Raw genomic sequence first — 26,863 nt, forward strand, 5'->3', positions numbered from 1 at the left:
CTCTTTCTGTTCCTCGGGAACGGGTTGTGTCCTTTGGTTGCTCTGTTACAACCATGGCAGCCAATCTCATAATTCTCTAGCGTTGTGCTGCAGTTTGAGCTCGTGGTTGTGGTTTGTGCACTCCAGCTTCTGCTCTTCAAGGGTTAATGCTGGTGTTTTCCCTTCGGTTGGCCCCCAAATTCGGAATTGATGGGGTGTCTGTATGCACCATTAAAGGGGAGAGATGATCCGATGAGCAGATTCTGCTGCTCCTAGGGGTGTCCAGACGGCTGATCCTCCTCCTGTACCTGTTGCTGGATCAACAGCTGCAGGGATGATCCAAAGGGAGCTCAGCCCCTCCTCAGGAGAAGCAAATCACAGCAAGATTTAAGGCCTCCTTGACCTTTCCCCACCTTTCAAAAACAGAAATCTCCAGTCAAGGCAAGAATTAAGCCTTCAGATTACAGAATGAAGACCTTATATACACACTGAGCTCTGGCATAGAGGAAACCCAGCCAGGAGGAGCCAAGCAAACAGTGTGGAAGGAACATCTGGAGGACCCAGGTGAACGGAGAGATGTAGAGTTGTAGAAAGAGCCATAGAAGGGAGCCGCTCCCTTCAAGACTCCAGCCAAGAGCACCTGTGGTTGGGGGTTCTCCAGCCAACTTGCTTTTAGTGTGATCTGCTTCCTTGGGCCAGTTGTTCCTTGTCCCACCAAGAACAGCCCTGGCCACTTAGGATTTCATGCAAATTGGGTGAGGAGAGACAGCTAGGCAATATCTGAGGGATGCGTCCCTACATTGTCCCCAGGTTTCGCATAAAGCAAAATTCAAAATGAAGATGGGCAGTTCTTTTCCTTTCATGGACTTTTGAGAGAGGCCAGGAACCACATATCCCTTCGCCAAATAATTCCTTATTTATCAGTGTGAAGAACAGCAGAAGACTAGGCCAGGGTTATCTAACCTTGGCAACTTTAAGACCTGTGGGCTTCAACTCCCATAATTCCCCAGCCAGCAAAGCTTTGTAGAGCTGGCTGGGGGATTCTGGGGGTTGAAGTTCATAGGTCTTAAAGTTGCCAAGGTTGGGCATCCCTGACCTAGAGCAAGTCTTGCCGCACATGGAAGCACTGATGAACCCTTGGTGAGCACAGTTGCTGGGTTGATGGCTTAACCAGCTGATGGGAACTGAATGTCTTTAGACGTTGGTTGTCTGTCTTTATCAAGGAGGGACTCAAATTTCCCAGGCTTCAGGACGTAATTCTCTCCTTCCTCGGCGTGTCTGGAAGTTACCCGTGAAATCAGCTTGTCCAAGAGCCACGTTTCCTGCTCCCGATATTCTTTCCTTTCCCCTCCCCGTTTTTGCAGGTTTCCTGGGGACATGAAAGAGTGGCTGCATCCAACTGCATTGCTGAGGTCTGGTCTGGCTGACTTGTGAGAGAGGGGCTCCTTCCGATTTCCTCCTTGAGCAGTTCATCCGATGCCAAGCTTCTCTCCTGGATAAGGTGCTTCTGGCTTTGGCACTCCAATGCCAGTTGTTTACTGAGATCCAAATCTTTGATTCTTTGCATTTTGCCTCTGGCTTTCTTAGGATTTTTGTTTTGTTCCTGTTCTGGGTCCTGGTTTGATGATAGGAAAAAATAAACTCCTTTGATAGTATTATTTCTGCACCCATCAGCGTCACCACCTAACAGCTGGATTGTCTCCAGCTGGATCTGCTTGTAAAGGCAGATGTTTCCTGCTTTCACTCATGGTGGTACCTGTTTTCAGGGTGAGGGGCTTGGAGGGGTTGCCTTAGCAAAGGACTGGTAGCTGCTGAAATATAGGAAATGGGCCTTGGGTCATGTGTAGCTGTTGGCATCAGTTCTCTATCAGAGGCTGAGTAAATGGAAACTTAGTTATTTCGACTGTACTTTAAGAAAGATACGGAAAATAAAATTGCAGGCACCACAAGTATACTAAAGAAATCTGTAGGCCACCCAGGTTGGAGGTCATTGTTATGTCTTCTCATTGTCTCAAAGCATCTTGTGGAAGCAGAGGAGGCAACTAAAGGGTTGAGGAGTTGGAATGGTGGTGTGAAAGCCCCTGTGATGTAGCTAGAGAAAAAGACCCACATTCAAATCGCACCACTTGTTGAATGTTCAGAGAGTTTTGTAAAAAGTGTTTCCCGATTGCCTCTTAGCAGTGAGTATTGGCTAAGACTTCCAGAAATAGCCAGCATCAACTGCCAAGGGCAAGAGGCCGGAGGCAGTTGTTAAGCGGGCAGCTTGTAGGTTGTTGTGTTCCTCGGGAATAACAAAAAGGCCACTTTAACTGATGGAGCAAGAGTTGTGATTCCACCATCTGGCCAGCTGTGGGGAAAAAAGGTGGACTGCAAATGGGGGCCTGTTCTTCCTTTTACATTAATCCTTCATTGGTGTCCATTACCCAGTTAGCGGTTCAAGGAGCAGAGTTAGTGATGTTGGCTGCTGTTCTTGGCTTATGACTATGAGATGGACCGGAATTTACATCACTATGTGATGTGGTTGTAAAGATGACATGATTGCAGGGCTGCTGCAATGGGCCGTAACTTGGGGACTAGTGCCAAAGTAACTTTTTTTTATTGAAAAGTTTTACAATACATTTTATTTTTAACAAAACAAAACAAAACTCCTCCCAACCCCCTCCCCTCTCCCCAACCCTCCCCAACACCTCCCTCCCTTCCCCCTCCTCCCTCCCCGACTTCCCAGAGCTAAATACAGGGTATAAGAATACAAACAATCATAATCTACCTTATGCAAACAACAATAAACTATTAAATCTATTGCACTTTAACTCTTATAAAATAACTACAAGCAATATAAATATCACATCAATACTTATTCAAATGCTAGATGAAACTTTTTAGTCCCATATTTATTCTGGGTGTAATCAATCCATTTTTTCCACTCCACAATATATCTCTGTTGCGAATGGTCTTTCAGGTACGCTGAGATCTTTGCCATTTCCGCCAGGTTGGAAACTTTCAAAGTCCACTCTTCTATAGTCGGCAGTTCCTCCTTCTTCCAATATTGCCCTACTAAAAGTCTTGCTGCCGTAATTAAATTCAACATCAACTTAGTGTCCACAACAGTAGTGTCAGTAATAATGCCCAATAAAAACAATTGTGGACAAAACTTTATCCTTTTCTTAAATATCTTTTGCATGTTCCACCAGATTCTAATCCAAAAAGCTTTAACCTTTTTACAGGTCCACCATATATGAAAGTACGTTGCATCTTCACCACCACACCTCCAACATTGAGGCTGCCAAAGTAACTTTGAATGCTCACTGAATGACTTCCTGTAATCTACTTGGGGGAAAACACATCCAGTGGATCCCTCCCTCCTCCCTCCCTCCCTCCCTCCCTCCCTCCCTCCCTCCTTCTCCATTTCCTGAATGCTCACCTAGGGAAGAGCGCAGTTGCACTCAGGAGCTCTCCTACACATAGTAACCATCAGGTGTTTGCTTGCTGTACCTTTCAGGTTCAGCCGAGACGTTTTAGTTCACACGAGGCATCTGGCTGAAGTGAAGGATGAGAGCCGCCCCAGAAGTCTCTGGACTTACAGAAGAACCTGTGGCTCACATCTGGTCGCCAGGCCAAAACTGCAGCGGATGACTGGGCCATCCCGAAGCCTGGGAACGGGACGGTGTGGGTTAGGCGTGTAGGAGCTTTAAGCTCAGCCTTATCCGCTCCCCACCGTGCGGAGAGGAGGTGTCCTCCGGGGCTGAGGCTTTTGTCTGGATCTGTCCTTTGCCTTTGCCCTGTGGCCTCAGGAAGCGTGGAAGGAGCCTTTGGCTGCGGAGGGCAGCTGTTGGGAGACCCCCCTCGGGCCAGGTGCCCCCACCCCCTCCCCGGCCCAGAGGGAGAGACTCCTCAGAGCCCTTGAGACCCAGAGCTGCTACCAGACATGCCCCTACTTGGTCCTCAGCCTAAGAGGGGCTGCTCGGCTCCGCCTGGCTCTTTATCTCCTTGCAGCCCTCATGATGAGGAGAAATAAAATCAGCCACATGGCTTCACCCTGCCAGGCCGAGGCAGGGCCAGTCTGCGCGTCAGCGGTCAGTGGCTTTGCCTCTGGTAGAGATCTGCCAGCCGGACCGAATTCCTCAAGGGAGAGAGCCCTGCGGTTTCCCATAATGGCCTGGGGGGTGGGGGGAGGGGTAGAGAACCTCTGAGCACCTGGCCTGCTGGCCCCCTCTGCCCCCTCCTGCCCCCCCCCAGCCAGTGGGATTTTGCAACCCTGCAGCACTGCAGCTGCCCTCAGCAAAGGTTGCCTTCCTTTCCGAGGAGAGAGAGCAGCGCCCTCGGAAGCCCTTTTCCAGAGCAGAGTGGGGGAGGGTCTTCCTTTCTAGCCCACCATTGGCACGGTTGGTGCACTGAGTCACAGTGTGATTTGTTTGGGTTGACTTAGTGTGATACGTGAATCCAACCTTTGTTGCCATTGGCAAGTTGGAAAATAATCAGGAAAAGGTCGCTTAATAAACCATGGTGAAGGAGACGGGCTTTGGCGAGAGTTGGAAGAGGAAGGATGATGGTCCGGATCAGAGCTGTGGCAGCTCCAGTAGCAAACTGACAAGGGGTGGAACACAAGCTGAAATCCGCAAGAGATAGACACACACACACACACACACACACACACACACACAGAGTCAGACACCAGTTCATTGAAGTATTAGAAGGGGGTGGGGAGGTTCAGCGCAATGAGACTTGCAAGATTGTGTTCTTATAGCCAATCTCCATAAAGATAGTTTTAGCCTTCCTGTGGAATTAGAGTGGATTCTTGGTCTGGTCCATCTTGCTGGCTGACTGTCGTCTTGGAGTTGATCCAGCCCATCCTCAACCCGGACAGCGCTGGACTCGCTCACAGCGGCCCCAGGAAACAAAGACGCCAGCAAGGAGGCCCGCCCAGCCTCTCCCTAAAGCAGGGGTGTCAAACTCGCAACGTCAGGTGACTTTTTTTTCATTGCCAGCAATGGGGTGGGCGCAGTTTCGCTATTTGACCCCCCCCCCAGCCCTAAAGGCCCCAAGGAAGGAGAGCCCAGCCTTCCCTGCCGAACAGAGCATTTTCCTGGAGGCCCCCTTGAAATCTTCCTCCTCACCATTTCACCCCCTTCTCTCTTCTCTAACTTCTGGAGTGACGCTAAACCATTTTGCTCCGTGGTTTAGAAGAGTGAGACAGTTGGGGGGGCTCATTTATTGTGAGGACAGACAGTGGGTCTGTTGAGAAGGCGGCACTGAGCTCCTTGGCGGTTTTCTCAGAAAGGCTGAGCTTTGCTGGGCTGGGAAGAAGCCGCCTTCCGGCAGGTGAGCAAGACCTTTGCTGGCGGATCGCTGGTCCCTGCTGGGAAAGTTTTGGGAGCCTGGCCCAGCCCCGGGTGGCCAGGAGCCAAGGCTTATTCTAGGAAGGAGGGAAGAGGCTGTGGGAATAGAACGGCTTTCAGCAGGCCACGACCCCAGTGAGCACTGCGAAAGGCTGCGGCCACTCTCGAGTCCCAGCAACAGAATTTGCCTTCTGGGAGAAGAAGGGATTGGCTTGGGGCATCTCAGACGACCGCCAGGGACCCAGGCTTACCAGCTTTCTGTCACACACGTGAGCATTTTTCAATTCCTGGGTGTGGTTGTGGTGGGCGTCAGCTAAGTCGTGTCCAAAATGCCTCATCAAGAGCGGGTGAAAATGCAGAACCATAGAAATGGCGTTTTGATCATTTTTAGGGCCATTTGTTGGTCCGGTGCTGGGAATGGCATTAAGGGTGCCTCAACCACGTTGTCCTGGTAGAATTGGTGCCATTCCTGTGACCCATAATTCTTCCTCAAGATGGCCGCCTGGAGCAATAGCCTGACGGGGAAGGAACTGAAGGGGTGACAAGATGGCCAGCAGTTCCAGTTCTGCTTCTCCCATTTGCTCCTTTTTGGCTTCCCCTAATGGCTGTTTGGCTTCCCCTAGTTGGAGCTCCTCATCGCTTGAACATTTGGAAGAGGAGCAGTCATGGGAGAGGCAGAGCAGCGAATGCAACTCCTTTCCCACCCAGGTGGAGCCATTCCCGTGTCTAAGGAGTCCACATCCAAGTAGAATAACAGAATAACAGAGCTGGAAGGGACCCTGGAGGTCTTCTAGTCCAACCCCCTGCTCAAGGCAGGAAACCCTACACATTCTGGAGAAATGGCTGTCCAATCTCTTCTTTAAAACCCCAGTGATGGAGAACACACAACTTCTGGAGGCAGGTTGTTCCATTGATTAATTGTTCATGTCACCCCAGTCCTTCTCTTTATTAGACTAGATGTTCCCAGTTCCTGCAACTGTTCATCTTATGCTTTACTCTCAGAAGAAAGATAACAGAACAACAGTTGGAAGGGACCTTGGAGGTCTTCTAGTCCAACCCATTGCCCAAGCAGGAGACCCCATACCATTTCAGACAAATGGTTGTCCAATCTCTTCCTGAAAACCTCCAGTGTTGGAGCACACACAACCTCTGGAAGGGAAGCAGGTCATTCCACCGATTAATTGTTCTCACTGTCAGGAAATTTCTCCTTAGTTCTAAGGTTATTCCTCTCTTTCCATCCGTTGCTTCTTGCCCTGCCTTCAGTTGCTTCGGAGAATAGGTAGATCCCCTTCTTTGTGGCAGCCCCTGAGATACTGGATCACTGCTATCATGTCACCCTTCGTCCTTTTCTTCATTAAACTAGACATACCCAATTCCAGCAGCCGTTCCTTATATGTTTGAAACATGTCACCCCTAGTCCTGCTTTTCAATAAACGTGCCCCACATTAAATTGGTCCCATGTTGCTACACCATGTTCTTTTGCTCAGCTTTTCGGCAGTCTCACTGTGATGGAATGTAATCAGAATAACAGGATTGGTAGGGACCTTGGAGGTCTTCGACCTTCTGCTTAAGCAGGAAACATCCAGACAAGAGGCTGTCCAGTTTCTTCTTAAAAACCTCCAGCTTCAGCTTCTGGTTGGCTGACGATTGTGCATCATAGAAGCTTCCACCACATTTGTAGGCAGTTTGCTCCACCACTGATTAGTTTGCATGTCGGAAAGTTCTTTTAATTCAGATTCCTCCCTTTTTCTGTCATTCAGCTCTGTTGGTCAGTTCTGTCGTGTAGAGTAGTGCTTCTCAATTGTGGCAACTTTAAAAATTGTGGACTTCAACTCCCAGCTATGCTGGCTGGGGAATTCTGGGAGTTGAAGTCCACATATCTTAAAGTGGCTGAGACACACTGATTTGGAGCAATGCGAAGTAAGTAATTCCTGTATCTACCTGCCATGTTGACTAAATTTCTCTTTCCACCTTTTTTCATCAACCTCTCCTGAATATAATCTAGTTCATTAATGTCTTCTTAGATTGTGTGTCTGTACATAGTGTTGGGGATGTAGATGGGGAACCGCAAGATTCCAGGTGAGATTTGGCCAAGGCATAAGAGAGCCAAACTTTTATGCTTTCTTGCAATGCAGCTAGAAGTGCCTTTATTTCTAGCCACTGGACTTTCTTTGTACTTAGTGGATGCCCGTCCTCTGCGGTATGTCAAGTTTTTAAGTATGGAAAGATAAAATTAAATGACATCTTAGAGCTGCTGAGCTCAATATCATACGAAATCTAAGACTCCTAAATATATTTGAGCAGAACTGGGTGGATTGAGAATGGAGCAGCATTGGTTTTGCCGAAGGCTTCAGGACAGCCTCCTAATAAGCAAAATAAGCTGAAGGTAGCAAAATCACGAACTGACTCCTTGGAAAGCCAGCGGAAGGAGGCTTAACTGAAAGCCAATAACTTCCAGTCACATTTAGATTTCAACCCTAATTCTGCATTGCGTTTGATGGGCCAATTATTCTCTAATGCAAGTTTTCTTTTTTTGGAAAATGCAGTTTTGTAGAGGCATTTAAGACCGTGAAAAGGAACGCGATTTAAGCAGCATCCAGTCTTGTCTTATCCCAATAGGCAGCCCTAACTGGGAAGAGGGAAAAGGAGATCCTTTCATGGGGATCTGAAGGGAGGGAAGGAGGAAGGATTACTTGAAATGCTCAGGTTCAGACTTCATGTCAGGAGGAGAAAGAGTTTGTCAAGCTCCGTATGTTAAAAAAAAACAACTCACAGTATTTATAACCATGGGACAGCATCTTGTGAGATTTGCAGAGATCGCGCCCCCAGCAGTCTCCACAATCCCACGTGGGAAGGCTAAAATCTGGACTGGAATCTTGGAAGATCTCTTGCAAAGTCCCTGGGGGTGGGGCAAGTAAGCAGGAAGGGGATCCTCCCTCCCTTGCTCCTAGGGGTGGCAGGCCCCTTGGGGTCTCCCCCTGCACCCCTCCCTGCATTGGTCCCCCTTCCAGACTGCCTTTGTGGGAGCTCGTTTGCCTCTGGCGGGGGGCCTCGCGCACCTTGCAACCTGCTGCCCGTTGCGGCTTGCTTGTCAGAACAGCAGCACTCTTGCTGCAACCTTTGTGGGCCAGGAAAGTGGATGTGTGCTTGTGTGCGCACACGCGCTTGGTTGCCATGGGAAGGTAGGCAGGCTGTCACTCCACCTTGCATGTGGCGCGTTGGTGTGGGGGTGGTGTGTTTCTCACAGGTTGCTGACTCACATGGAAGCAGCTGCACATCTGGGCCAGCGCAGGACGGTGCTTCTGCTGATCCCTCTGGCTGCAGCTGCAGCGGGCGGCTCCCCACTGCGGCTCCCTTTCCAACAGCAGCAGCGGGGCTGGCTGCGCGGGGTTTGAAGCCATTGCAAACAGAGGTCATCCTGCCCAAATATGGGGCTGCTGCCGCCATTGCTGTCACCTTGGGACTCCAATTTCCTGGCCGGCTTCCTAGTGATGCAAGCTGCACGTTCTGCAAGGGGGATTCTGTGCCAGGCTGCTGCTGCTCCTCCTCCTCCTCCCATGCCTGAGAAAATGCTTTTCAAAATAAATGTGGACTTTCTGGGAAGACCTCCAAACCTGCAGAGACCTAGGAGGGCTTTGGTGCCCGATTATTAGGAAGCCTAAGGCAGAGGTTCTGAAGGTATAGAGGGGGTTGGCTTCAGGCCTTCCTCAGTCCATCCTGCTCTGAGCAAGGCGGGGTGCTTTTGGGTCACCCCCCCCCTCCCCAGGCCCTTGGACCTTCATCGGGGAGGGGGCAGACATTTCTTCCCAGGGCTGGCCAGTCCCTCCCACCCTCCCTCTTCGCCTCTGCTCTTTCCTCTGCACATGCATGGGGTGGGGGGTGGGAATGTTTCCTGAGTGCAATGTGAGAAATGACACCTCCGCCGCCCCCACGGGACTCAGTGGCCATCTGTAAAGCCAGCCTGCCCTGGAGCGGCGGCCAGAGGCCGCCTGTGCCCACAGATGTGCCAGCGCCTGGCAGAAAAGAGCTGGATTATGTAACCCAGGAGCCTCTCCCGGTGAGCAATTAGCCAGAGGTTCTTCAATCATTAATGCTTTGCCTGACTCGCCACTAAGTAGGTCAGGAATGAGATGGATTGGGGGGGGTGTCTCTCCAACCTCGATTGAAGCGGGGCCTTTGCTGGAAGCCTTCCCCCACCCAGGAGCCTGGCTTCCTGCTTCAGGTGGGAAAATTCCCTGCCTGCCTTCCCTTTTTTAAAATTGCTTGGAGTTGAGAGATCTCGAGGAAAATGGAAGAGTGCAATTCTGCATCACTCGTTGGTGCCTCCCATCAAAGGCTTCCAGGCCGTCCCTCCTGGGGCGCTGGGTGGTCCTCCCCTCTCCTGACCCCTGGATAGGAAATGGCTCTGCTGGTGGCTGCATCCCAAGGGAGGCTCTCTGCGAACCCCATTGTGACCCCTGGAGATGGCCTTGCCTTCCTTTTGTGACAGAGCTGACGGAGGCATAACTGTGAAGGGGCTAGGATTAAGGTTAGCGTAGTCCCAGACCCTCCCCTTCCCTGGAGTTTTCAAGCAGAGGCTACATAATCTGTTGCGGTGAATCCTGGAGTCTGTGCAGGGGGTTAGACTGGATGACCTCTTAGCTCCCTCCCTTTCTCTATGATTCTAATGACAGACTGAGCAGTTTCCCCCTCTGCTTGTAGAACTTGCATTCTTGGGCAGGTGTTATTTGAAACAGGGATGGGTTAAAATGGCTGTGCAGCAGAAGCCCCGCCCCTTTTCACAGCTTCATTTTCGTGCAAAGGGGCGGGGCTTCCATAACTGGCGTGCGTCTGCTGCTTTTGACTCTCTTGTCTCTCCTGAAGACACCCCTAACTTAAAGGCGGTTCAGTGAACTCGTGGCTGAACCCCAACCTCAGTGGGGCCCCCGAAACTGCTGCCCAGTGACTCGCAAGCTCCCACGCTTCTGACCGGCTCCGCTGGGATCTGCAGGCCTCCTCTTCACCCCTCCAGTGGGGAAGGGGTGTCTGTCGTGTCCATCTGAATTTTGGTTTTCAAACGTTAATGTGGTAAGGGCACCAGCTGTGTGGGGGGCGGGCTTTCATGCTTGGCAGAACTGGATTACAGGTAGGCCTTGACTGACAGCCAGTCATTTAATGACCATTTGAAGTTACAGTGGCATTGAAAAAAGTGGCTTCCAACCAATCCTCACTCTTACAACTCTTACAACATCCCCACCGCTTGGCCACCGGCACGGATCTGTGATGGCCACACCATCCCGGCGTCCCCTGGTAGCCATTTGCGACCTTCTCAGTGTCTCCTGATAAGTCAACTGGGGAAGCTGGATTTGCTTAACGACGGTCTAATTGCAGTGATTCACTTAACAACCATGGCAAAAAAGCCATAAAATCAGGTACAGCTCAATAACTGCCTTGCTTAACAGCAGAAATTCTGGTCCCAATCGTGGTCGTAAGTTGAGGACCCCCTGTATATTGAGCAGCATCCTGATTTCTCAGAAAAAGGAAAACTGTGTTTGTGGAGATAAAGCACACAGTTCAGGGAACTGGAGTCCCTCCCGAAATCTCCGGTTTGCCAGCCTGCAACCACTGTGTGCCGGTGCCTGGTTTGCCTTTGAAATGGGCCTTGCAAGCGGGTGGGGAGTCATAAAAGAGCTGAGGTTGCCTACCCCCGGCCTACAGTATAGAATCAATATGCAAAATTTTAAAACGTGGGATTGAGGAGTTTAGTGAATACAAATCAGTTCTAGCTCTGATGATGTTACCAAGTTCAAGTTATGAAACATCTGCATGAGAACAGTCGAGACCAGAGAGCACCAAAGACCCCTCATTTCAATCCCGAGCTGCAAATATTCTCCCAACTAAAACTAAAATCAGTTTTAATGTTGTTTGTGTCTGAAAGCAAAGACCCAGCTTTCACTGACCATCTTGAATACTTTTTCCTCAAATATACTTTAACAATTTTAATTACAATATTAAAAATCAATACAGATTTAATTTAGAGAAAGGGAAGAGAATAGAAAGAATTGAAAGTACAAGAAAGAAAAAAAGGAAAAATATAATAAAAGAATATATAAAGAAGTGGCTTCCAACCTTCATTGCAAGCATAAACAAATTTAGTAATATTTCAACCCCTTCAAGCCACATCCTGTCTCTTATCTATAAACAAATCCATGAAATATCAACTTTTCAATCGTGGTGTCAGTAAAAGTTATGTAAAAGGTTATAAGAAGATTACAACAATATGTCTTATTTTAATTTAATTTTATTTATTTATTTTTAAATTCCATTTATATCCCGCCCTTCTCCGAAGACTCAGGACGGCTTACAAGCTTAGCAATCTTGATCAAATAAACCAACTTTATGTTCCTTTTATTTTCCTTTACAGTCTAAATCTTTAATCAAATGTCATTTTGTTCTAGGATTTGATTTCTCTTCATTTTTTCCCCATTGCATAGATTTCTTCAAGACTTTAACAGGCCTCTTTTATAAATTCAATAAGAAAACATTTAAGAGGGCATTCTTTTTGTTTATTGTTTGTATTTCCCTTTTAATTTTTAAAACTTCAGCCAGCCCCCCCTTTTTTGATAACTAGTTAAAGCATCCTCTTCCAAATCCTTCTCTTAGTCTGTCATTTGTAGTCCCACATTCTGTCCTTTACCTTATCAGATAAAATCTATTCTGCATCTGTCATTCCTTTATTAACATCTTTTAGGCATAGTGTCAGAATCCATTTATATCACATTTCATAAATGTATAGGTAGAACAATGTGCTTATTCTGGGGATTCTGCCATCTCTCCGAAGGGGGGGGGAGAAGATAGAAGATAGGTGATCTTCTAACAACAGGGAACATTTGAACTGGGGGAGGGAGGGGGAGAGACAGATCTGGATTGCATCTTCATTTACAACTGAAAAAGGAAAGCAAGGAGAGTTCCCTTTCCCACTGAAGGGCCTGACACCTAAGCAAATGATGAGAGCCTGACCAAATGGATGAGGGGAGGGGCTGAAATGGGAATGCTTTATATAGGATTGAAATGTAACTTTGTTAGATTCCGTCTTGTATTGCCACAATCGATTCCATCCTAGTAAACATTTTCCTTTTGGACTAAACTTGCATCCAAGAGTTCTTATTTCCTAAGATGTGGATTGAGGTGGGTCCTGACACATAGTCTGTCCTTACAAGCAGACACCATTACTGGCAGGTGTTGCTGGCCTCATTCTGCAAAGGTCTCCTTTATTACTTCCAATGTTAATAACATTTTGTATCCTATAAATCCCAGAATTAACAGACATCAAGGTTTTTTTTCTGCTTAAAATCTTTAGTCCCTCTATTGTCCATTTTCTATTAACTTTTGTTATAACTTGCAATTGCCAGGATAACCAAATCAAGTTTGTTTCCCATAAGAAGTTGTTCATTTTTTATACTTATTTCCAAAATCTCATAGTAAAAATCAATATTCTAAATTTATCTGGATTCTTTATCTTTTGTTCAGATTTGAAGATAAAATTACCCTATGAACGTTTTTGAAATTTGCTGTTCTCAATGTCTCTAATAGCTTTAGAATAGATAATAGGGAAATTTTGGAAAGTGATTAGAATCTGAGGTTTGTGAATTTAGGGTCCTTTAAGAGTCTGCTGTGATTGCAAACAAGATGGCTGATTCTATTATCTTCCAGTGCTCACTGTCCTATACTCTCCTCTGAGGAGCTGCTATCCAGACCACATGTGGGCGATCTCCTACCTTGTCCTTATCTGGAGAGGTTCCATGGAATGGTCTACTCACAGCTTCCTTAGTCATTCGTCCATTCCACTTTTGCAGAGCCATCTTCAGGTCGCTGTGCCTGTTTCCCAAAAGTCTCGAACCTTCTTCCTCTCAGAGGAAAAAGAACCACCCAGAAGGTTCTTCTAAAAGCTTGTGGTTGGAGAATCCCCTAAAACAAACTCATAACGTGAGAGCCGTCTTCCAATATTTATGGGGATGCCACAGAGAAGAGGGAGTTTGCCTATTCTCCAAAGCACCAGAAGGCAGGACAAGAAGCAACAGATGGAAACCGATCAGGAAGAGATCCAACTTAGAACTAAGAAGGAATTTCCTGACAGTGAGAACAATTAATCAGTGGAACAACCTGCCTCCAGAAGTTATGAGTGCTTTTTAAGAAGACATTAGACAGCCATTGGTATAAGAATAGGAATAGAGCAGAGCAGGAAGGGACCTGGAAGGGTTTCCTGTTTGAGCAGGGGGCTGTACTAGAAGACCTGTGAGGTCCCTTCCAGCTCTGTTGTTTTGTTAACTCGTTCCCTCTTCTCTGTCTCTTGGCAGGGACAGCTGGGGGAGAACTGGAAAAGTTTTGTGGACAGTCTGCATCTAGGTGCGATTGGCTTCAAGCCCTGTTTAGATCTGGGCGTTCTTCCCTGAAACATCCCTCCAGAGTGCTTGCAGGCCCTTTGGCGATCTCTTGATAACATATTGCCCAAGAGGTCTGGGGCTTTAAAAAGTTGCTGACTTCTGTGCAATTAGATTTTAGAGGTCTGTGGATCTGGCAGATTCCCCAGTAGCAAACCTGTTGCAACTCACTGCCACAACAGGGTGGTCACCGTCACTTGGCAGAGGTGGTTTGTGGCATGTTACTGGGTGCCGGAGGAAGCAGAGGAAGGGCTCTTTAACTCCCCTCCCCCGCAAGTGGTCCTCCTTTCTCCAGGGAGCAGAAGACATGCTTGAAAAGTCTTTGGGCTTGGTTCTTTGTGCTGCCAGGATTTCCTGCGAAGGCCCTCCCACGCCTTCCGTTTGCTGAAGCCGGTCGAGTGACCAGTTGCTCGAGGGACACGATCCTGGGACTCGCAGGCGAGACACCCCAGAGGGATTGGGGGCAGGGGCTCTTTGCACCGCAGGGTGGCTGTTGAAGCTCTCAGGAGAGAGCCCTTTCTCCCGGGGTGGCTGGGGGGCCCTGCAAGTGGCACGGAGCCGCCTCCCCCACAACTGAGGGGTCAATTTTGTTTTTCCTTGCTCCAGCTTCTCTCCATCTGTTGGTTTCACTTCTTTCTCTCCCCGGGCAAGAAGGAAGTTGATCAGTGAGACTGAAACTCGTGGTTCTAACAGTCACAGCCCCACATCGCTCTCTGGTTCACCACATGGGTTAGGAGTCTCTTGTAGGGTGCAAACACACACACACACACACACACACACACACACACACACACACACACACACACTGCCCATGCATCCTGTTGTTCTTCTGCCTGCCCCATTTCCCGCTGTGTCCCTCCTGAACGGACCTGTTCTCTACAGTGTTTCTCAGAAGGAAGAAGGCTGCCCAAGTCAGCGGATGCCCACCCCTCTCTCTCTCTCTCTCGCTGGCTGCTGACACCTGGCCCCGACTTCTGCTTGTCCTACTCAGTTGTAGCGCAGCCCCAAGGATGTGCTTTCTATTCTTTGAGAGAATATATTTGGGGAAACCCTGGAATAATTGTCCAATAATTGTGGGACTCTTGAGGCCCACCTGGTTCCGCAGATCCCCTGAAGACGAGGCGAGCTGGGCTTTGCCAGAGAAGCCCCGCTTCCTTGGCCTGTGGGGAGACGGGGAAGGGGGTGGCCGGGGTAATCCGGCGAGGGGCCTTGCTTCGGAGCTTTCCGAGAGAGAGTAGAGGCAGCTAGAGAGCGGGAGAGCGGGAGTTCTAGTCCCGCCTTAGGCCTCTGATTGTGGTCTCTCTCAGCCCACCCACCTCACAGGGTTCCGGTGGTGGGAAAGCCAGGAGGGAGGAAGGTGTATTAGGTACGTTAGCTGTATTGAATTACCTATAAAGAAATAAATGTGTAAAAATCAAAGAATAATGAAGAATAATCTGATTAGAAAAATGAAGCTATCTTAATCAAGTATGAAAGGGACAGAAAATAAATCTGTTTCCCCCCCCAGTGAGATGGTGACGTAATCTGCTGAATAAAAAAGTGCAGGATTTATTTATTTATATTTTATTTATTTATGCTTCATACTTCTTAACCAACCCTCTCTCTCAGAGAGCAACTCTGGGCGGTTTATTAGGATTAAACCTTTTAAAATTTCAAAAGGTGAAGAATTAACAATTGTTAATACGGGGGGGGGGATTTTTTTTTAATCCCATTTATATCCCGCCCTTCTCTGAAGACTCAGGGCGGCTTACAATTTAAGCACAAACCAATGTGCTTAGCAGTAGCCTTCATTCTATGTATATGCCTGCTTTATTAGGGCTTTCGGGCCTTATTACAAAGTCAGCTTATTGCCCCCCACAATCTGGGTCCTCATTTTACCTACCTCGGAAGGATGGAAGGCTGAGTCAACCTTGAGCCTGGTGGGACTCGAACCTGCACTAATTGCAGGCAGCTGGTGTTACTTAAGGAGGCATCAGCCCACTGTTCCACCAAGGCTCATGGCATCAGCCAGCCCCATAATCGGGGTGTGTGTGTGTGTGTGCCCCCCACGCAAGGCTGCACGGGAGGCCCAGCGACCGGGGGGCTCTCCTCACCTCTGTGGACAGGATGTCCCACAGTGCAGGGGCAGAGAAGGCCGCTTGCTGGGCCTGCCGGTCAAAACTATAAAGGGTTGAAAAGGCAAAGATGAAAAGAAATAACTGGGCTGATTCCCCTGGTGGAGAAGACCCCAAGGGCCATTCCTGGGATTTCCGAAGTGGGTCAGACAAGGGACTACAGCTTAGCTCAGCGGCCGTGAGACATGGAGGGCTGGCGGATGAGGGGAACTGTCTTGCACAAGGGCTGGAAGAGCCCCAGCAGTCCAAAAAGCAAAGAGATGCCTGGAAAACATGCCTCATTTTGTGACTCTGATGTACGGACTCTTATTTTACAAGCAGTAGCTCAGCAGCCAGTTCATCTTCAAGGATGATGAAGTGCTTTTAAATGGGGGGAGGCAGTGATGCGGCTCTGTGGAAGTGAGTAGGAGAGGTGGGGGTGGGAGCTCCTGGCCAGCCCCTCTCAAACACAGGCTGGGGGGGGACTTTATGGAGAGCAGAGGTGGGTGGGCGAGAGAGGAAGCCAAGGGCAGCTGAGAGCCTGGCTGGGGGGGCATCCTGTGATCCTCAGCGGAGATCTTCAAACGATCAGAGGAACCTAGAGATTTTGGTGCCGGGTTTTTGTAGTTTTTAATCTTTAGCCAGTTGAGTTTTATAATTTTAATGGGATTTTATACGTCTTTTAATTTTATATGTCTTTTAATTTTTGATTGGGAGCCATACAGAGTTGGTTGAAGACGGATGGCCAAGTAAATGTTTTACATAAAATAAATTGAGGCCAACCTATGCTCAGAAAAGCTTGCGCATCAGAAGCTGAAACCTCTCTCTATGGCCACAGCTCTGCCCAGGGCCCTCCAGAGGGTCTCCCTCCCCTTGTCTGCAGCAGGCACAGAGGCTGGCTTGTTCTTGGGGTGGGGTGTGTGAGTGTGTGAGAGAGAGAGAGAGAGAGAGAGCTGATGGGGTGGGGGGGTGCTAACATGCCAGAGAGGAAGACAGTCTAGCAAGGCTGGGAGCTGAGGGATGGGGGTGTGTGTGCCATTCCTCTCTTTAAATTTAAATTGCTCAGAAGCTTTGAAGGCTTCGGCTCTTTTTCATTTGGTGGAAAAAAGGAATCTGTGTGAGGAGGCTGAGGGTCGGCCCTGAAGACCCAGCAGCCTTGGACGGCTTGGCTCTCTTGCAGTGACCTGACTGCCAGCTTCAGGCAGGGTACCCAGCCCCTCCCTCTCTCTCCATCTTTGGGTGATGGACAGCTTTGCCTCCCAATCATCTTCCAAAGACAGCCGAGGCTGCTGGGAGCAGACGGACAGACAGGCAGGTGAGGGGGTGCCTGCCAAGAATTGTGGGGCTTGGGGGGGGCTTCCACTCCCCTGTGGGTCCCAAGAAGAGAAAATCCTTTCTCCCTGATGGAGAATCTACCCTTTTAAGACTTTTTCAAGGGAATTGGTTGAGGAATTAAACTGCCATTATAAACAGTTTAGGATTTGGGCTGAAAATAATTGCATCTCTTACTTTTTGGCAAGCTGATTTATCAGCTTCTGGTTTAGCCACTATGTAGGTCAAGCGCTCCAGTGGTTCTTTAGGAATAGCTTGACCCCAGAATTAAGGAGATTTTCTCACTGTGCCAACTACGTGCCAGGAAAACAACTCAACAGCATACTGTGTGTGCGTGAGTGAACGTTACCTACACAGGGCAGAGGCAAGTCAGACGTTCTGCTTGCCCTTCTCTCCTGGACAGAGGCAGCTGGCTTAGTTTTGTCTTTCCCTGGGAAAAAGCCTCCAGAGGGTTTGCTTACCGGAGGGATGTCGTGCCTGGAATGAATGACTCAATAAAGGCTGCTCCATCCTTGGGTCACGGGGAGGGAGAGCTGCGGTGAAGCCAGGCTGGTGCACAGTCGGGGTCTGGGCAGACGGGCTTGCCTGGGAGCCTGGCCAATTCAGTGGGGTGTGTCTGGTCCACAGGGGCGCCTGATGTTTTAGCCTCTTTCTCAGGAGTAAACCTATAGCGGGGGCAAAGCCGAGGGAAGAAGAAGGTTGGTCTTGTGCTTGACTTGGAAGCTGGTTGCCTCCAACAGCAGCTCCTTGGCCCACCTCCTTGCCAGCCCCGCCGGCCCCCTCCCACTCTCCACCCCAGCCCCTCCCTCCCCTCGGACTTCCTGCCCAGGAATCCTTAGGGGTCGGTCAGAAGGGAGGAGGCTCTTTCGGCTGGATCCAGCCGGTCAGTGAGAACTGGCTGGCTTGCTGGGCCTCTTGACTGGGCAGACGCTGGAGCAGAGCCTCTGGATGCAGGGCCACATTTGGCCTCGGCCCGCTGGCACCCGGTGGGCAGCTGAGCTCAGCAAGAGAGTGGCTGGGAGTTCTCCCATCACTGTCGCTCCAGCCATGGGGCTCCGTGTGTGCTTCTGTGGTTCCCATCATTTAGAAGTGGGGGGTCGTTTTGTTTTGCTGCTGCTTCTCTGCCTGTAAAGGAAATCATGGCATGCAGAGTGTTTTGGAAAGCCTTTTTTTCTTATTAATTTAATAAGGATTTTTTGGTTTGGTGTAATGTGTATTTTATTGGGTAAAAGCCTGAATCGGGGGAAAATGAAAACAAATACACCTTGTGAGTCTTCTTGGGAAATAATAGGATTGTGACACTTTTCGTGGGACACAAGATGGCCTGAAGGTTGGCCACGGAAATGGGTCACCCAGTCATTTTTGTGAGTGTTTCTCCCAAGGATGGGATCAGAAATGGAGGCATTTGTGCTTTACTTTCTTGACAGCTTGAGAGAGCGAGAGCTGCTCCTGCCAAGGCCAGAGGGGTTTGTGCATCCCAGGGAGGGAAGTGGGGGGTGGGCTTTGCTGGCTGGAGCATCGAGCAGCCTTGGCCTCTCTCAGCAGCTGCAGCCCGGCAGAGGCAGATGCACGGAAAGGGGGTGCAGATGTCCTCACAGATGTCAGGCTCCTAAACGGCAGCCAAAGGACCCCCAAATCCAAAGAAAACTAAGCCACATTTTAAAAGCTCCATCTTGTCAGCAGTCCTGGGGAGCCCGATATTTTTTGTTCATGGGGACTTGCCAGGAGGCGCAGAGGCTGGGCTGGGACAAAGATTGATTTGAGTTGGGCTTGGAAAGCTTGCTGGAGCAGGCTTCAATGGATGATGGTGCAATGAACACCCCCCCACACACAAAACTCTGTATATCTGCATCTTTTTTCGGGGAAAATAATACGGGTTTTGAACTATGTCTGGAGAGAGAGCTCTGGGTTTGCCTGGCTACGTAACCCCTAAATTTGGGTTGTTGAACAGTACGCAGGTCTGTGTCTCCCCTAGCCTGATGCTCACACCAGTAAAGCACAAGGTAGCTTAATGTGGTGGCCTTGGTCACTCCGGGTGCAGACGAGCTCCCTCTAGCCTGGTTGTGTGAACCCAGGAAGCAGGATTTTGCAAAGCTGTTTTCATCCTTAGCGCTGGTTTTTTACTTTGTTCACAGCCTGCCAAGTGTAGAATTTACCCCTTCGCCCCTTCCAGCCACGCTGCAGGGATTCGGGCTTTTCACTCCTCTTTGGAGGGGAGGCCAGGAGTTTGGGCCCGTAAGGGCGAGGAAAACGTAGCGATGAAATAGTAGAAGACAACAACAACTGTTTATTGTTGGTTTCATTTGCAGATTGTGAGACTTGCCTCCGGCTCCATGTTTATTCATGGTTCTTCCAAGTTCAGGAAAACTGCCCTGGTTTGAGCAGGTGTGGATTCTTGGCCCAGTTGCTTTTTTGGTGCCTGCAGCGTCTGGATCAGTATTTTGTATTTTAGAGGTGAATACAGTACGATGTATTGTAACCGATGTTCCTTTGACGCACAGGAGAAGTTAGCGAAGAGGGAAGGAAAAGCGAGGGGGCAGACTTGTGTCCCAGTGGGGGCTGAACCCAGGGGAGCAGCATTGAAACGGGGAGACTGCTTGGCCCTCCTTCTGTCTCCCAACAATTTCTTTCGCCTCTGGCTTGGCTTTGGACAGTCCCCCCTGCCCCGTGCCTGTCCCCTACACACACACACACACACACACACACACCCCTTCCCTCCGTCGGGAAGCAGGAGAGCAGCACTGTGTGAGCAAGGGAGTCCAGGTGAGGGGAATTGTCCTGTGTGCTGATCATCAGGCCCCACGGAGCCCGGCGAGGGGGCAGCAGAGGCCTGGTGGGGAGGGAAAACCTCTCTCCCGTGCCCGGCCGCTGAGGTGCCCCTGGGCCTGGCTGGCTTCCCTGCAGCATCCAGGGCTGGGTAAGGGTGCCGTCTTCCTGGCGCCTCTCAGGGCCGCCTCACTCTTTCCACTGGAGAGTTAAAATTAGCAACGCCCCCCCCGCTCCCCTCCCCCTTTCTCTAAAGGACGGGCATTGTTTGAAGAGAGCCCAGCGGCCCCAGAGGTGCCGTTCTTTCTAAAGCGCCTGGCCGCCTGTTTGGGAAGCAGGGCTGGCTCAAGCGAGGTCACGGATGGAGCAGGGTCTGGGCCAGGCTCAGGCAGGCCGCTTGGCTCTCTTCGGTTGTCAGTCGGAAACCCCCCAAATAGACGCGGAGGCTGTGCCTGGAGGCAGCGCTTGTTTCCTGCCAGCAGGGGAAAGAGCAGCCACCACCTCTGCTCCGTAGCGGGGGGGGGGAGGTGCTGGGGGGCTTCTCCGGCCCTGGCTGGCAGGGTTCCTGACACTCTCGTGGGGCCAGGAGGGGTCGGGCACACCTATATAAAGGGCAGCAACAAAATTAGTGGAATTATGAATGGAAGCCAACGGCCAGGCTTTCACTGACTTGCTAGTCTTTCATTGGAGAGTTTGGCATTGTTGATAAGTTTTTTAGGGTTCTTGGTGGTGGTGTGTTTTTTGTTCCATAAATCCATCCCAGAGCGTCAGCCTCTTGCTGTGGGGTGTCCAGAAGGGAGCCAGAACTGGGGTGTTCATTGCCAGTAACTGACCTTCCATGATCAGAAACCTCTGAGGATGTGTGCTGGCTCCACCATAATGACATTGGCCAAGGTTGAAGGAGACAACCTTGCCTTGTGTGCCAAGGACACCAGCATCCATCCCTGGGACTTCCAGTAGGCCTGGGGAGGGTCCTTCTGGGCTTGGCTCTCCAGAAAACAGCTGAAATTTGGGACTGAGGAACCCTAGAACAGATGTTCAGCCTGTCCAAGAGATTAACAAGCTTAACAGGTTGATGCATTCAGAGCAAAAAGCCATAATTGGATTAGGAACGAAGCTTAACCCTTTCCTTCGCTCTAGCACCTTGATAATGTACCCCTCCTCCAGTTTCTCCTATGCAGGAAAGGTGCTTTGCCCCCTCCACTTTCTCTCCCCGGGGCGGATCTTGTGAGGTGGCCAAGCCAGTCAGCTTGGTCTTCCCTGCTGGCCTGGGATGGCGGCCCAGCATTGGGTCGAGAAGGTGTCTGGAGTGTCAGTCCTGTGGGGATCGCTGGCTCCCCTGAGTCTCTCAGAGAGGCTGCTGCAGGATCTGTGCCTTCCATTAGCTTTGCCTGCTTTTATTGCCTGCCCTTTAGAGCCAGCAAGGGACTCCATGGTGGGCACCAAAGCCACCCTCCATGCAGCCCCTCTCTGCATCATGGAGGCCCAGAGGCAGTGGGGGAGGGGTCTTGCCAGTGGGAGGGCCTCCTGTCCTCCCACCCTTCCTAAATTCTTCCCCTCCTGTGTTGACTAGACCAGGAATCTTTTTTTTTCATCTTGGAGGCTGGTGGAGCTGCAGGATGGGGTTCCTAGTCCTTGCGACCCACCCACCCATCCTCAGGGTCAAGCTGGGGATTTGGTTGCGTTTCTTTGGGCAGTGGAGCTTCCCTGCCCCCCTGCTGCTCATTCCTGCACGCAGAGGGGTGGGTTTGGAAAGCCAGCCGCTGGCCCGGAGCAGTTCCAGTGGACAAGATCCTTGGTGCCCGAGGTGCTCCGCTTCAGCGCTGCAGCTCAGCAGGCCCTTCCTTCCTCTGTGCCACTTTCTGCTGCCTTCGCCCGCCTCCCCCCAGAGCTTGGAGAGCGAAGGCGAGGGTTGGACCCTCTTCCTGCCCATCTGGGAAAACTGCAGAAGCCAGAGAAACAGACTGGGTTGAGCCGAGGCTGCCTTCAGATGGCCAGTGAGGCCAGCCTTTGGGTCATTGGCTTGGTTCCCTCTGCCGAATGCTTGGCGGCCTCTGGGCCTCCAGGTGTGGCTGATGGACCCCCCCTCGGAGGGGCCCTGGCACGGGCCAAGGCTGAGCCGTGGGCAGGTAGTCCTCGACTTACAAAGACCTTTCAGAGTTACGCTTTAAACACGACTTGTGACCAATATTCACCCTACAGGCCTGTGATTGGACTTCAGGGGCTACCAGCTGCATTTGGCATCCCGGGGGCCTGGGATTGTCATCTGGAACCTCCTTAGGGAACCTCTGATAAGCAGTCAGCAGGGGAAGCCTGATTTGCTTAATGACTGCGTGATTTGCCTAAGAACTGTAGTGGTTTGTTTAACAACTGTGGGGAAAAGCTTGTAAAACTCACGTAACAATTGCTTAGCTTAACAGCAGGAACTTTGGGTTCAATAATGATTTTAAGTTGAGGACTCTTTGTATGCGTGTGTGCCCGTTGCTACTTAGGAAAAATGGGTGAGGGGATGAAAGCCATTGGGCTTCTCGTGGGAAGCTCTCTCTGTGCAGAGATGCCCCCAAGAGGCTTCCCAGGAGAACCAGCAAGCCCAATCCCAGCATGCGTGAGATCCCCGATGTTCCCCTCGGGCTTCTGGGGCTGCTTCCATCCTCCTCACCTTCTCCACTGAGCTGGAGAGCCCTTCCTGCCCCCATGAGGTGCCGAGCTGGAGCAGCCGAGCTTTCCATTTTCCCTGCCGTCATCGGCCGCCCTCACGGGCTGCGGGCATCACTGGCTTCCCTTCATTTGGAGAGGAAGCAGCACCGGCTGTTTTGAGCTGACATAATTCACCTACGTTGTTGCTGTTAGGACACCTTTGGACCGAGGGCAGAGGATCCCTGGGTGATGAAATGCAAGAGCTTTGCCCCGTCCTCGCCTCCTTCCTTGTAAGCCCTGCCTGGGCTGGAATTCTGTTTGCAGAGTTAAAGAAATGGACGGGCCTTCCTCGAATCCCAGCGAGTCCCCCTTTGCCCACAGATGGAGGGCAGGAGCTCCGTGGCCTCACCCTCGGGCTGCTGCTTAGGAGGTCTCTCCGGGCATGGAGCCAGAGTCCTCCTCCGGCAACATAAATCTGTCATTGCTTGTCCTGGGGTGAGAGGCTGGACCTTGACCTTCTCTGCCTGGTGTCCTTGAGGAGTTCTCAGCCATCTTTCTGCTGGGCCAAATATGCCGCATCTCCTCCAGGGTCTCTCTAGGCATCATGCTTTGTCCCTGCTTCGTCCCTGCTGTGCAGGCTAGAAAATGCCCCCCCCCCCCCGTCTCCCTTCATGCAGCTCATGCTGAAAGTGTAAAACCAGGCTTGGACCGACCGTTAGCTTGCTTGTCCAAACTGATCCCGTACTTCCCTCCGCCCTGTGCGTTCCCACTGAGAGGGCCTCCTCAGGGTGCCTCCGGTCAGAGAATGTCGGCTGGTGGCCCCCAGGGGGAGGGCCTTCTCTGTGGGCGCCCCGGATTTATGGAACCAGCTGCCGGTTGAGCTCCGGACGGCGCCTGACCTTTGCTCCTTCCGACGCGACTTGAAGACCTACCTGTTTGAACAGGCCGGCCTGGCCTGATGGGGTTTTTATTGGGGATTTTTTACATTTTTCTACTGTTTTTAGTTTGGGCTCGTGTTTAATTCTCTTTTTAATTTTTGTAATTTGTATTTTTATATATGCCCTGTTCACCGCCCTGAGTCCTTCGGGAGAAGGGTGGCATACAAATATAATAAACTAAACTAAACTACAGAGTTCCCATGTCCATTAAGGAAGTCAGCCAATCAAAACGCGAGATAAGATTAGCCTGGTCTTGTCAAACACATAATTGTTTTCCAGGTGCCCTAGAATTTTTCTGATCCTGATTGCTCTTATTTGCTGGATCCTCCTGCATTCCAGCCCCAGGATTCTGCAAAGATTTAAGGTGTAAAGATTTGGTCAGAGGATCAACAGGTTCCTTCCGTGCCCTAGCAGGGGATTTAGCTGGCCCTGGAAATGCAGGCTGAGGGTTAGGGTCCTCTGCTCTGCTCTCCCCTCCTGCTCTTGCAGACCCTGACTCAAATAGTTCAAACAACTGGGAAAGACTCAGGAGAGTGATCCAGGGCCCCTGGCTGCCTCTTCGCCAGAGCCCTAAAATGAAGGTCTATCCAAAGCCATCTTGTGTGGAAGGTGTGACTCGGGTGGGGAGAGTGTGTCTGTGGTTTTTGATGACTAGGTTCAAGGGCGGCGTTTAGACGCTTTTCCCTGGGTTTTTAGTAAAAGCTATGTTCATTTATTCCAATGCCATTTCACATCTCATTTAAAGCCAAAATTTGCAACGATGGAATCAATTCTCAGGTATGAAATTTATGGGAACACAAAGACAGGATGGGGCTTCCTCCCCTTCCCCCCCCCCCGCCAAAAAAAGGCAAAAAAAAAGCTCCTGAGCATTTCTAGAAAATGGGGCCAAGAGGTGTTGCGTTTGTGTTTTGAAACCTGTTGTGTTTTCAAACTCGATGTGGCCACCCACTTGCCAAGCTACTCTTGCTGGCTGTCAAGGAACTATAAACACCAGAATTCACTGAACCCGGCTAAGGCACCTGGAATGGCAGGGCAGCCTCTGGATCGGGGCCGTTTTCTGGCCTGGGAGGAGCGTCCCTCCCGAATGCTGTGGGGTCGGCAGGGCGGCTGGCACTGAGAGCTCTGGGTGGCTCCAGAATTGACTTGGGAGGCCGGTGTGTGGTGTAGTTGGTTCGCATGGTGTGGTAGGATGGAGAGTTTGTTGTCACTGTGTGTTGGGGAAGGGAGCATGGGGCGGGAGGCTCAGCTAATCTCAATGTACACATGTTGTACTTTGACAATAAAGGTTATTATTATTATTTCTAGAGCATGCTGAAGCTGGGATCAGGGACGCTGCTCTCGCCACTCATTCGGAGAGACGCAGAGCACGTTCCTGATTTGAGGTCTGGAGAACCTCAGTCATTTAGTCGCCATTTGATGTTACGACAGGCCTGCCTTGGGGCTGCTGAGCACTTCGATAGGAGTTTCCAATGGTTTCCCCCCCCGTCACGTGACTTAACTTTGGGCACTCAACGACAGTGCTGAATTTACAGCCATCACAACTTTTGCTTAGGCTTCATTATGACCCTGACTTGAGGACTGGCTCTGCTGGCGCATGGGAGAAACTTTTGTTTCCACCCTTTGAATTTAGCACAACTGGGTGGTCTTGCAGGACTGTTTTTGGTTATATTGCAAGATGCCAACTTTTAATTACCTTCCCACTCTTTTTGGCTGGCTTTGCACCACTAGCCAAATTCTAACCTATTTCTGGATTCAGACAATCGTAAACTACACATGTAGACTGGAGTTGAACACTCACTTGCCAGCAACAATCTAACCTAAGAGATACCCCTTTATCCCTCTTAGGACTTTCCCCACCAACTTTCCTCTCTCTTCAGCTCCAGTTTGGAGCAATGGGTTGGGAACAAACCCCCCCCCCCCGCCCCAGCTAACAAGCATCTGCTTGGATGAAGCTGACCAGCCGGGTAATTCTTGGGGCAGAAGGTTGGGGGTGGGAGGGGCTGTGAGGCATGGGATGTTGCTGGTCCTTCTCTGTTTTTCTGGGTCTGGGAGAGCCGGTTGGAATGCAGCTATGTTAGTTATTACTATACAAACTAAAGGGACACGGTGGCTCAGTGGCTTAGGAGGCTGAGCTTGTCAATCAGAAGGTCAGCAGTTTGGTGGGTGTAACAGAGTGAGCGCCTGTTACTCGTCCCAGCTTCTGCCAACCTAGCAGTTCGAAAGCACGTAAAAAGGCAAGTAGAAAAATAGGGACCACTACGGTGGGAAGGGAACAGCGTTCCGTGCGCCTTTGGCGTCTAGTCATGCCGGCCACGTGACCACGGAGACGTCCTCGGACAAGCGCTGGCTCTTCGGCTTTGAAACGGAGATGAGCACCGGCCCCTAGAGTCGGAGACGACTAGCACGCATGTGCGGGGGAACCTTTACCTTTATACAAACTAAATAGCAATACAGCAAGCGTGACAGTTGCAATAGAACAAGGTAACTGTTCTGTGAAAGAAGGGCCTTCCAAAGGACAATCTGATGCCTTATATCTATAAAAACCTACTGAACATAGTGAAAAAGGAAGCCTATATTAAGGGACTTAAAAAACAAAAGAAAACAAATTTAAGTTTATGGTTTAGCCCTCGTGCTCAACCCTAAGAAACCCCAGATGGTGTATTCACACAGCATGTTCAATCAAACAAATAAAGCTTTAAAGGCTTAAAACTACGATGACTGGTTAATATATTATAACAAAATATAACATAATATAAATACAATATAATACACTAATATATATAACCTGGACTATAGGGTTTAAAAAATAGACATGAAAGTTTTGGGAAGCTTAATGGATGTTATAAATTTGTTTCATATTTTAATCCAACAACAGAACTGAATGATCCTGCTGGGACCTTTGTTTGTTTATGGCAAAATAATATACATGGAAGTGATGTTATTTCGCAGAAGGTGTATGCCTTAAAGGCAAGTTACAATTTTGCAATGAAAGACACTCCATTCTCTCTTTGTGGCTATGGCCTGTGTTCATGTGTATATTTGTTTCCCTCTTGGAGTTGTCTGGATTTTAGCAACCAAATTCTGGTTCATTTACTTGCATAGCCTTGTATAAATTCAGATTTGCCTGCATTTGCATTCTTTGGGCTGATTTCCTTCCCCTTTGAGGCTTCTGCTGTAACCCTCTAATCTTTCTTTGCATCCTCAGGTTTTAGAAGCAGGAATTGTTGTGAAGCATAAGAGTGAAGGCTGTCGGGCCTGGTGCCCCCAAACACTGATGCTGGGCCTGCTCAGGCAACCACGTCTTCTCAGGCCCAGAAAAGGTGGCCCGACAGCTGTGAGCGTGGGGGCTGGTGAAGCCCCTC

At 50.0% G+C, this 26,863-nt stretch overlaps 1 protein-coding gene across 6 annotated transcripts in view; it reads left to right on the forward strand.

Annotated features, from left to right (window-relative positions):
• The window catches only part of MEF2D (myocyte enhancer factor 2D), an 81,197-nt gene that overhangs the window by 15,125 nt on the left and 39,209 nt on the right, over positions 1-26,863 (forward strand). The window contains exon 1 of one of the 6 annotated variants that reach the window (XM_083374421.1): positions 1,157-1,480. The exons of the other annotated variants lie outside the window; for them this stretch is intronic. The gene's annotated coding sequence lies outside the window, so the exon portion shown is untranslated. Of the gene's footprint in view, positions 1-1,156; positions 1,481-26,863 lie in introns of those variants that run through there. 6 annotated transcript variants of the gene reach the window in all.

Source organism: Vipera ursinii, assembly GCF_947247035.1.
Source record: "Vipera ursinii genome assembly, chromosome: 15".
In the NCBI taxonomy this organism is placed as follows: domain Eukaryota; kingdom Metazoa; phylum Chordata; class Lepidosauria; order Squamata; family Viperidae; genus Vipera; species Vipera ursinii.